Genomic DNA, 8,748 nt, shown 5'->3' on the forward strand with positions numbered 1-8,748 from the left:
ATAGAAGAAGACAGGTTGAGGAGTGAGTCCCCTAGTAATTATAAAGGAGGATGACTAAACAAAATGAATATCTAGAAGTTTGTAAGAATATAAACATCATTACCACTTGTTTGTTACTGGAGCATAAATAATAGTAAAAACGAATCCATCCAAGCAAAATTTACAATTACAAGAGACTAATAATAATTAAAAGCATAATATCAAAATATTCAAGAAAGTACTTATCTCTAGAGAATACGTCAACTCCTTTTCGTTCAACTCTTCAAGGAGTTAATCTCGTCCATATTATCATCATCAGGAAGTCCATATCATCAAGGAATTCACAGCATCAAGGAGTCCATATCATCATCGGCAGGAAAGGCCAGTTTGCATCATCAGGTGGAATATCCTTCAACCACTCTAGGTCAATGCTGCCAATGTCTGTGTGAAGCATCTCAAGAAACCGTTTTATTCTCCCTGCAAGAACATTGTTCATCCCTCGTTCCTTGATGGCATCTGCAGTATCTTCAAGATCAGCATATCTGACTGCATCCCAATTCACAGCATCCTTGGTATTTGAGTCCCTTTCTCTTTTTAATCTACAATCTTCTACATTTGTATTCTTCGATATAGTTTCCCAATCAAATTTGTTCTTGCTTTCTTTGCAATCGCACTTGAATTATCACACTACATTTTCGTTCGATAAAGAAGCTATTAGCTGATATAGTGCTACTTGGGCAGGACAAACGAACCCCATCCTCAATAAAATCTAGTGCCCAGGTAAATCTTTAGTTTCAGTCAGCTTCACAGACAAATGGCCAGGCGTTTTTCTCAGTATTTCTGCTTCTCGAGCTATCTGAATATCAGAAGGCCAGAACCTTTGCTTCAAAACTTTCAAAAGAAAGCGAGGGAGCAGTGCTAAAAAAGTTATAAGGATAATATTTAGCCAATAAGATGATGACTTGGCTATTTGATATATTGTCCAGTAGTTTGGAAGTCCAGGCAGTGAATCCAAGACAAGAAGACAGGCATATGTAACAATAATCGAGCCCCATACAGCAACATGAGTGATTAATGCCCAACGTTGAATATCCATTGACAAATGAACATTAACTAACACAACAACTGCAATCGTCCACAAACTCCCCATGCTCCAAATGTCAATTGTACTGTTCTCGTATGATAAGTAAGGTACATAGAAAAGAACAAGACTTTGCCATAGCGTATCGGCCATCGTCAGCCAAAAAAAGTTCCAAGTTGTAACTTTCCTGCCTGTGTCCAGACCCATAAAGTTTAGGATAGCGAAGCAGAGTTTTGTGACTCAAATCTTTATCAAGAATGCCAACTACAATTGTCGGCACTGACGTATAGATGACAGAATAGAACACACTGCTCCAATCAGTTAAGGCAGATGTTGTAGAAAAGGCTACTCCAACATCTGCCATCTGAATCATAGAAACGTCATTTGCTCCATCACCAATGGCCAGTGTCATGTCATTTGTCCTGCTCTTTATGAGGTCAACAACACCAGCTTTTTGCAAAGGAGCAACTCGACAGCAAAGAACTACTCTACATGATATTGCCAAATCAAAGAGCTCTTGCTCCAAGTCACTTTCCAATATGTAGACAAGGCTGGTGCCATCAATTATAAGTGCCAAGGGTGGATGCCTCTCTGCTGCACCTACCGTACCATGGTCCTTAGGGATATCATTGATATCTGTAATCTGTCTGATAACATGTGACCTGGACTCAGGAAAGGCCTGTATACCCTCAGTTTCTTGTATACCCTCAGCCTGAGCAATATCAATACTTTTCTGCCTTTTTGAAAAGCTTTTTCTTGTCTCTACTCGACTTATTCTGTATGTAGCTTTTGCCTCTTCTAAAAGTTTCTTGCAAGCATCTTTAGAGGTGCCATTGATAATAACCTGCTGCATATTATGAGTAAGAAGCTTACATGAAAGACCAATAGAAATTGCAGTTTCTTGCTTATCTCCAGTCAGAACCCAAACCTTAATCCCCGCTTCTCTCAATGATTCTATTGTTTCTGGGACCCCATCTTGCAATTTATCTTCAATCCCTGTGGCCCCTAGTAGGTTGAGATTGCATTCAATTAGACTTGCAGCTTCCCTAAGCAATGTTGTCCTATCAATTAATGCTGTACTGGCTTCCTGATAAGAATGCTGCCATTCTTCAAGCTCTTCATCACTAAGGTTTTTTTTTTTTTGCTCCCACAACAAGTGTTCGTAAACCCTGTGATGCATATTCATGCAGATGGTTCTCTGTTGCTTCCATATATGTTACTTGATTGTTATTAGGAGTTTTGGACATAATATTAAGCATTGAACTATCTGCCCCTTTTACCAAAACTTTCACAGTATTGTCAGGACATCGAACTACTACTGACATTCTTTTGCGCACACTGTCAAACTCATGCAATCCCAACACATCCAATCTTTGTCTTACACCCAATATATCAATCACAATGTGTCCAGAAGTTCGCTCAATAAGGGCGTATCCATAAGCAGCAGCAGCCGATACCAGAGCCTGTTCATCGGGAGACTCCCCCTGATAATCAATCGATCTTTCACCTTCTATTATGGTAGGGACTATTGTATTGCAAGCTGCCATAGTGAGGAAGTATTCATGTGCAACCTTTCTCTCCTGTGTAGAAAAACTTTTACCTAACAACCGAACAAGCTCAGCATCCACTTTTACCTCAATCTTTGGCCTCCAAACCTGTCTATCCAGTACTTCTGTAGTGCCTCTGCGATGCTTTCCTTCTCTTCATGCCTGCCAGTTGATTCTTGGCCCACAGAGTCCATCGTAACTTTCCCATTGCAGTAATTCACCCCATATATACTTGCATTACGAAATTCCATCTTGTTCTCTGTCAGAGTACCCGTCTTATCAGAAAATACATATTTTATTTGACCTAAGTCTTCATCTATATTTAATGAACGACACTGGAACCTTGAATTTGAATTGCTGTCATACATCCTTGTATCCCCAATCATGAAATACGACTGCCCCAAACGGACCAATTCCATGGATATATATAGGGATATTGGAATCATTATCTGAAAAACTATCACAGAACTCAGAAATGAGATAAGGATTTCCATGAGTACACCAAAATAATTGCATTTCTCTCCATTGTCATCACCGCTAGTAAAATACTTCTTCCTAAAATATGGGGAAGTATCAAGTTGGTCCCTGTGGCGCTCTAGCCACTGACCCATTCCTATTGCAACAACTGCACACATAATGAATAGAAAGACAGACAACCACAATGTCTCTCTGTTCATGTATGCTTCCAATCTGCTTCTCTTCGAGGGTGTCCCTGAGCTATTCAGCATTGCTTTTGTTTCTTGGCCAGCATAAACAGCCACCCCCACTGCCCAATCAGTATTTTTCAGCTGACAACCCCGGAGAAGAATATTGGACGGTACAAGAGGAATGCTTCTCCCGCCAACTTCAACTTCCATGTTCGCAACAAAACCATATATGTTTCTGTTTGGTTGTTCACAACGAATGATGCCCGAAGGAGGTTCCGTTTCAGGCTTCTTCGATGCAGTCTCTTGCCTCGCATATCTGGTTTTCAGATTTGACTCCCCATCGAGATTAATGGTCTGAACATATGCAATTCCACTCGGGTCACTTGTTCCTGTTATTTTCTTTCCTATCAGAACGATGCCTGCGCCAATCCTCATACCCATCTTTGATGGCCGTCACACATAAAACAAACAGAAGAGGGAAAAGTGATACAGTCCTCCCAAAAACTGCAAGCCAAGGAAGCTGATTCAAAGCAGCAATTACCAGAAAGTAGATATATGCAACACGATGAAACTGAACAAATAAATTCTTTGGCAAAAATGTTATGACAGTGTACTTGCTAGTCCGGATCTCATTTCCTGTGAACTCATATTTGTCGTTTGTCAACTCCGGATCATTGATATGAATCACCCTCTCATTTGCATCACCTGTAGTAGAATTTTCTGTCCTCGAAGGTTTTGATCCGTGGTGCCCCTTTGCTAAATCTGCTTGCCGTCGCGTGGCCTCGGTTTTCTGGGGAGAAGGAATGTTTGTTGTGCTGGAAATTTCAAATGTGCCTCGATTCGATAACCCTGGAGGACCGCCGTGGAGCTCCGATGAATAACTTTCAGGCTTTGACTTTGAGGCATGGCGTTGGGTAGAATTCGCATTCGCACACTGTTCCAACTCTAAAGCCTGCCAATCGTCTCCTAAAGAAAAGACACCCTGTTGAGTTTCCCAATCATATAATTCACTGACACGAATCGCATCTGGGTTGTGATTCTGTCCAGGATTTTTGTTAGGGCTTGAACCTGAACCCCGTATTCCAGGCATCGAAGGACCGTTAGTATTATCAAAGGAAGGCATCTCGAAGAGAAACTGAGATTCATCCCTGCTCGAATTCAAAGATCGAATCGGAGGAGAGATATAGGAACCATTTCCATTGCGAAGGCAATCAAAGCTTCCATTGTTCAATGGAGGAGAAACGGAAGTCACCGTGCGAGGTGACGACGACAGCAGTAAAGGCTTCCGTTCTAGGCCAGAAAGTAATAATCACTGGAATTTGCAATAACATGAGATTGAAAGCCATTTCCTTTAACTTGCCATTTTGCACACTCAACCAGCATTTCCTCCTCAAACTCTAGCCTCGGCAATGCCCCCATGTAAACCCTAGACAGTCTCGACATCCACTCAAAATACGCCATCTGAAACACCAATCTGGCCCCAAATCATGACATATTTAAGATAACCATTCATCTGAAAGTTATCGGTCCCACTCTTGCTCTTCTCGCGGTTTTCTCCGCGATCGAAGATGCCATCGCTTTCCCATCTGTTTCCTGAAAATTTCTTGCAAGTGAAAGCGCTTTCCCGTAGTCAAGAAACGGATGACTGTCTCTGTTGAGAATCGAACCTGGAACCTGCGTGTGCCGATGACGAAGGCTTGCGAGCCCCTTCTCAGTACTTTTCTCGGGCGTGTACTAAATTATTCCCTGTGCCTTTTTTGGTGAATAATTTTGTGTTGCGGATACATTTGCTTGACTTTGTTCCGAAAGGGCATGGGTTTGAAATTGCATCAAGGGAGCAATACCAGTACCAAATAGGTTAGAAATTTCACAAAATCAAGCTTCACAATGGCCAATTTTACCCAGCAGATTTTAACCACAAAATCTACACGACCGTAGGGCCTGTGAGGTCGCAGGGTTTGAACGACGGGCTCTGATACCATATGTAGTGGCCGTACTAAATTAAGAGCCATTACTGAACTGTGAAACTGTAAAGATTGCTGAAACTGTCTGAAATGGTATTAATAGATTTGACGAAGTACTTACCTGATCTGCTACGGCTGTTGCGATGAGGATGCTGCAGAACTTCTCCAGCGCTCTCGTTACCGAATGACCAAAACCACCCAGCCAAACCGAGTATACCTAGATACTCAATCCAGTATGCTTCTCAACCGATGCATACCGTTCCCCCGTGCCCAGAGACTTCAAAACAAGTAAGGCTCAATAGTTCCGAATTATAAGCAGTATGGATAAATTTCCTCTCCTTCCTTCAACAGCACTCTCCTTCTTCCTTCAACAGCACTCTCCTTCTTCCTTCAACAGCACCCGGTTCAGTTTTTCCACTCACAGTAAATACAACCTTCCCCATCCACAGGCAAAGAACAACCCCCTTTGAAATCCTCCTTCCTCCCTTTAAATAGCAGAGGTTCCTCCCCCTCTACGCATCTGTTCACCGCCTTTATGAAAGGATAAGATTTTGTTAGGCGGTGACTGCTTTGTCATGATATTTGCCTTTAATTGAATCAGATCCTCACAACATCGAATGGTGTCATTTTAATTATGACAGATGGTACTTTAATTTAAATAGTATAAGACCATGATGATTTTAAATATTACATATTATTTTATGTTTTATAAAATATCAAGTTTAATCATAAGGTTTATGGGTTTAGTTTTATTAGTACACATTTTGGGTTATATATGTAAACATATGAATAAACTCAACTATATTTCTTACTGAGTGTATATTTCTTCTATTTACGAGAATTAGGTATTTAATTTACACCTTTGATAATTAATTCATTTATCTTATATTTAGACATTCTCCATGAATAGTCGATATATAGTCGATGTATATATATATATATATATATATATATATACTAGTGCAATGTATATGATGCATGCATATGTAGCTATCATATGTATGCCTCACATGCATGCTAATATTGCTATGTTGTTCGTGATTTGAGATGGGTTGTTACATACCATACCTAAAGCCAAATGGTCAGTAAAAGAGATCCCACGAGACTAGAATCCAAGAATCCAAGGTTAATATCCAAAAGGGGTCTAGGGGACAAGAGCAAAACCCTAGCCCATTCTTTCTGCTAAATCCCCCCATTAATCCATGCCCAAAAGTGTCCATGATAAGCAAACTACAATACTCAATTACCAAATGACAAGGCATACCTTTAGGTTTGGGAGGCCCACCTTCAAACATACGATCATGACAGATGGGTGAAGGACCACATGGTTGGCTCAGGTGGCGGAGAAGCGGCACAATGAGCTAGTCGGTAGATGCAAGGGGCTGCTAGTTGTCAGTTGAGGACCATCTTGGAGGAAAAAAAAAATCTGCTAGGGCTATCACCTCCAAAATGGTGGGTAACATCTAGCTCCAACTGGGACACGATCTCTCGAAGTGGTGGACGAAGCTACTCGAATGGGAGGTCGCAAGAACTCCAACAATCTCTTGATTACCGTAGACCTGTTACCTGCACATATAATAGATGAAGAATACGGGGCAGCATGCTTTCGCAACGTCTCATGGTCGCACATGCTTAATGTTAGGCCACAAAAATCAACAGAAAAATAAAATATGCAAAGAGGCATCTATTCTACAGTGAGAAATATCATATGTTGTTAGTTCTAATGCGAAAATCAGCATGCAATGCATCCTACCCTAACACGCATATAACAAGGGCAATATTAAGTGTAATCATAAATCCAGTGCAACCAACATATCATCACATCAATATACATATGCCTACCAATATGATTACTCATGTAGCAACTCCCAAATGGAATGTGGATATAGTCACATGGCGGATGAAGCGAGTGGGAGGTAGGAAAATATGGTCTCCATCTGCAATAAAGGGTAGTCCTAGGAGAAAGAAAATAGGTCAATCTAGAGGTGTTGGGCTTTCCTTCTAGGTACACAATGGTGGAATGAATGATCATTCTCAAGAATTCTTTATCACAATCATTGTCTATAATGTTATGCTTTCTAGATGCCACAAGGTTGTGATAAGAGGGGAACGAAGGGTTAAGGAAAGATGGACTGCAACAAATGGGTTTCTCAAGGTGATGGTCACATTGGAGAGGGGAGGTCATGGAGTGATCAAAACCCTGAGGGTGTGTCTGAGGAGGTAAAGTATAATCAATGAGGGGCTCTTCCTTGACACTATACTTGGGCTCATGGTTACTTGAGATCATATGACAAGGGGTGAGGGGATCACTTGATGAAGACTCAAGATGATGAACAATAGAAAAGGGCAAAGGGGAAGGTGAAGTCTCAACGGGATCCCTTTCCTAAAATTCCAAATCTAGAGGCTCAAGTGATTTGAATATACTCCCAGAATCATAAGGAAAGTAGGTATGAGCAAGGGCCTTATCAATCCTATCATTGTTGGTACCAAAGATAGGGTCTTCCCAAAAAGGAGAATCAATCATCCCCAATTGCTCCTTTTCATGCAAGGGAAAATGATAATTCTCCTTCCCAAAGGTATCGATGGATATGTCCTCATAAATAATGCTCGGGAGAAAGGGAGGACCGATCTCAACCTCATCCTCCTTGTCGGTGTCATAAACAAGAGCACAGTCAAATTGAGGACCAACAATTTCCCATTTCTCTTTTTCAATATGGAAATAATCTTCAATGTCATCCTCTAAGGGGCTAATGGGACCACCTTCCTCAAGGTTCTCAAAAGGAGAATCATCGAGAGTACTATCCTTGAGAAAGGTAAGGTTAGTCTCAACTTCACTTTCCATAGACTCATTTTTCTCAATACATGTTCTCAAAGTCATTCAGTTCGTCATGTGGACCTGACGAAGATTGATCATCACCTAGATTACCAAAGCTTTCACCAACCCCCTTTTCCAAGGTCTTGTCACATGTAACGGGGGGAGAGTTTTCTTCAGACACTAAAAGGGACCCTGAGGCATCTTCCACACCTTTACCAAGACTCTTTTCAAGATTATTCCTTTCATTATGTGGCTTTGCCTCAGAGGGGTATCTACAAGCCATCCATTCTTCATGAGGGGTGCCACCCCATCTTTCTAAGAAGACATCTTCAAAATATTCATAATCAGTGGAAATCTCATGGGGGAGGCTATCATACCAATCTTTAGCTTGCCCTGCAAATGATAAGGCCAACAATCTCATGATTGTGTCCTCATTTTCAATCCCTGTCAGGGCTAAAGCCCAAGAGAATTCGTCAAGATGGACATTGGGATATTAATTAGGACTTCCTTTGAATTTAGGCGTCCAACCTCTCACCCATTTCTTAATTTCATGGTGCTCTAGAACTTCTTAAGTACGAAGGTCACCATAGGGAGAAGGAGGGAGCTCAAAATAAAAATGGAGTCATCATGGTGAATGTAGGTGCATTGATAGATGTTTGCTTCACCCTACAAGCATTAACTTTGAAGTTGAATGAAGAATCAAGGCTTCGTTCTT

General features: G+C 41.1%; 1 pseudogene; it reads right to left on the bottom strand.

Moving 5' to 3' along the window:
- Positions 1-645: 645 nt before the first annotated feature.
- LOC149217100 (phospholipid-transporting ATPase 1 pseudogene) lies at positions 646-5,046 on the bottom strand (annotated as a pseudogene).
- Between the last annotated feature and the right edge of the window lie 3,702 nt (positions 5,047-8,748).

Source organism: Pinus tabuliformis, chromosome 1_1 (genome assembly GCF_031772625.1).
Source record: "Pinus tabuliformis cultivar Carrire ecotype Pingquan chromosome 1_1, CPIR1, whole genome shotgun sequence".
NCBI classification, from domain to species: Eukaryota; Viridiplantae; Streptophyta; class Pinopsida; order Pinales; family Pinaceae; genus Pinus; species Pinus tabuliformis.